Here is a 4,058-nt window from a genome sequence, read left to right on the forward strand (position 1 = left end):
CATTGAGTCCTGTTGCTATCCAAACATCTCATCTTCTCTTGTCCCCTTCTCCACTTGCCCTTAATCTTTCCAAGTATCAGGGTATTTTCAAATGATTCAGTTCTTTGCATCAGGTGGCCAAAGAATTGGAGTTTCAGCTTCAACATCAGTCCTTCCAATGAACACCCAGGACTGATCTCCTTTAGGATGGACTGATTGGATCTCCTAGCAGTCCAAAGGACTCTCAAGAGTCTTGTCCAATACCTCAGTTCAAAAGCATCAATTGTTCTGTGCTCAGCTTTCTTTATAGTCCAACTCTCACATCCATACATGACTACTGGAAAAACCATAGCCTTAACTAGACAGACCTTTATTGACAAAGTAATATCTCTACTTTTAAATATGCTGTCTAGGTTGGTCATAACTTTCCTCCCAAGGAGTAAGCGTCTTTTAATTTCATGGCTGCAGTCAGTACCTGTAGTGATTTTGGAACCCCCAAAAATAACGCCAGCCACTTTCCACTGTTTCCCCATCTATTTGCTATGAAGTGATGGGATCAGATGCCATGATCTTAGTTTTCTGAATGTTGAGCTTTAAGCTAACTTTTTCACTCTCCTCTTTCACTTTCATCAAAAGGCTCTTTAGTTCTTCTTCACTTTCTGCCATAAGGGTGGTATCATCTGCATATCTGAGGTTATTGATATTTCTCCAGGCAATTTTGATTCCCTCTTGTGCTTCTTCCAGCCCAGTGTTTCTCATGATGTATTCTGCATATAAGTTAAATAAGCAGGGTGACCATATACAGACTTGGTGTACTCCTTTCCCTATTTGGGGCCAGTCTGATGTCCCATGTTCAGTTCTAACTATTGCTTCCTGACCTAAGTTTCTCAAGAGGCAGGTCAGGTGGTCTGGTGTTCTTATCTCTTTCAGAATTTTCCAAAGATTATTGTGATCCATGTAGTCAAAGGCTTTGGCATAGTCAGTAAAGCAGAAGTAGATGTTTTTCTGGAACTCTCTTGCTTTTTAGATGATCCAGCAGATTTTGGCACTTTGATTTATGGTTCCTCTGCCTTTTCTGAAACCAGCTTGAACATCTGGAAGTTCACGGTTCACATATTGCTGAAGCCTGGCTTGGAGAATTTTGAACATTACTAGTGTGTGAAATGAGTGCAATTGTGTGGTAGTCTGAACATTCTTTGGGATTGGAATGAAAATTAACTTTTTCTAGTCTTGTGGCCACTTCTGAGTATTCCAACTTTGCTGGCATATTGAGTGCAGCACTTTCACAGCATCATCTTTTAGGATTTGCAATAGCTCAACTGGAATTCCATCACCTCTACTAGCTTTGTTTGTAGTGATGCTTCCTAAGGCCCACTTGACTTCACATTCTGGGATGCCTGGCTCTAGGTGAGTGATCACACCATCGTCATTATCTGGGTGGTGAAGATCTTTTTGTACAGTTCCTCTGTGTATTCTTGCTACCTCTTTTTAATATTTTCTGCTTCTCTTAGGTCCATGCCATTTATGTCCTTTATGGAGCCCATCTTTGCATGAAATGTTCCCCTGGTATCTCTAATTTTCTTGAAGAGATCTCTAGTCTTTCCCATTCTGTTGTTTTCCTCTATTTCTTTGCACTGATCACTGAGGAAGGCTTTCTTATCTCTCCTTGCTATTCTTTGGAGCTTTGCATTGAAATGGGTATATTTTTCCTTTTCTCTTTTTCTTTTTGCTTCTGTTCTTATGATCACTAGAAAACAATTCAACACTATAACTTGGAAGTCATTTTAAACAGACAGGTCATAAACAAAAAGCATAAAACTGGGGAAAAATGACACTAAATAGGTTTAAAAGAAGACACTTGTTTACAGTAGGAGCTGAAACTAGAAGACAGAGGACTGCCTTGTCTGACCTGAACTTGGAAGGTATTCAAAAGGTAAACACCAAATTTTTTATAGCTCTGTGCATGTCCACAAACGAACACAAAACTATCAAAAGTATTAATTTCATGGTTAGTCAAAAACTATCAAGTAGTTGGATTTGTAAATATAGAATCCATTCATGTCAAGAACTCAAAAAAGTCTTGGGAAGAAGACATGTCTTTAAGAATCATCAAAGATGGTATTTCTGATGATGGTATTTCTATTCTGGAAAGAGAGAAAATCACTTCAGTAAGTTTTATGAAATAAGGGCCGATTCAAAAATGTAAAAGACTCTAATATTTAGTTTGAGGAAAACCAATGTTTGTAGAGACTGTGGTGCCATAGCAGCTTAGACAAGAAAAAAAAAAAAGAGAGAGAGAGAGAGATTTCAGGATCTGTATTCAGAATAGAAGCAGAAGTGCTGATGTGGGAAAGGGAAGAGTTCTTTTATTTTAGGAGGAAACTAAAACAAAAGGAAGGGTGCATATTCATGAGGATGGTCTTTTTTTGGCTTCTGTGTTTTTCCTGAAGTATCAGAAAATAAGGAACAAAGACAATTCATAAAATAAGTTAGCAAATCCTGTCCTTAAGAAAATTATTTTAAAATAGAATAACTCTGAACTCCAAAGCCGATTCCTTCTGCTACTCTTTTGGTTCTTTTCCAGGCTTCCCTGGTGGCACAGTGGTGAAGACTCCATCTGCATTGCAAGAGACACAGGTTTGATTTCTCGGTTCGGAAGATCCCCTGTGAAAGAAATGGCAATGAACTTCAGTCTTCTTGCCTGGGAAATAGCATGGAGAGAGGAGCCTGGTGGGCTACAGTCCATGGGCTCACAAAGAGCCAGACATGACTTAGCAACTAAACAACAGCAACAATTTCCTATCAGTTCATTTCTCTATTTACTCCATGGTGCATTAAAGTCTCTTAAATCCTGTTTGACTCTTTGTGACCCTATGGAGAAGATATATGAAAATATTTAAAGAAATAATACACAGAGGAGGGTCAAATAAAGAGTCTACACATAGTAGGGTCTCAGCAAAATGTTAGCTTCTGTTCTTCATTCCTTTTATTTGTTTTTTATAATGTAATGTACTTCCTTTTTTCTATTCCTCTTTACCTTTTGGCTTTCTTCCTGTCTGTCGCTTATTACTTCTCCTCCAAAGAAGTGGACTATTTCTCCTATACTCCAGCTCTTCCTGAAGCTGAAATTCTAATACTTATAAAATTCAAAAAGACAATCATCTTGTCTAGAGCTCTAAAATTCCTGATTTTGGAATTTTTTCCATGGAGCTCCAGTTGCTTATCAGGCACTTCACTATTTCCCTCATAAATGTGTAGTAGAAGGGGACACAGCCTACTATGTCTGTATCTTCTATGTGGTGTGTTCTGTATGTTGTATCAAACTCCCAAATACACATAACCCCCTTAATTTCAACCAAGGAAGCTCTATTCCTCTGAATATATGATCCCCTCCAAAAGGTGCCATGTTAGTTAGTGTTAGTCACCCAGTTGTGCCCGACTCTTTGAGACCCCATGGACTGCAGCCCTCCAGGCCCCTCTGTCCATGAGATTTTCCAAGCAAGGATATTGGAGTGGGTTGCCATTTCCTTCTCCAGGGGATCTTCCCAACCCAGGGATCGAACCTGGGTCTCCTGCACTGCAGGCAGATTCTTTACCAGCTGAGCTACAAGGGAAGCATTCTGATATTTCCTAGACTTTTTTGACTGATTTATGTCAAGTGAAGTGAAGTCGCTCAGTCGTGTCCGACTCTTTGTGACCCCATAGACTGCAGCCTGCCAGGCTTCTCTGTCCATGGGATTTTTCAGGCAATGGTACTGGAGTGGATTGCCATTTCCTTCTCCAGGGGATCTTCCCAAACCAGGGCCCGAACCCAGGTCTCCCACCTTGTAGACAGACGCTTTACTGTCTGAGCCACCAAAGATGCTGATTTTTCTCTCTTGGTTAGGCTGGGGTTATGATCTTTTGGAGGAAGACCACAGAGGTTAAATACCATTCTCATCATGTCATATGAAGTGTACATATTATAAATATGATGTATCATTTTCAATACTGAACTTGATCACCTGCCTGAAGTAGTGTTTATCAACTGTGTATGTTTGTTATGCTTCTTTTCCTTGAGAGCATATATCTACATAAAT

This window comes from Ovis aries, chromosome 2 (genome assembly GCF_016772045.2).
Source record: "Ovis aries strain OAR_USU_Benz2616 breed Rambouillet chromosome 2, ARS-UI_Ramb_v3.0, whole genome shotgun sequence".
Lineage (NCBI taxonomy): Eukaryota > Metazoa > Chordata > Mammalia > Artiodactyla > Bovidae > Ovis > Ovis aries.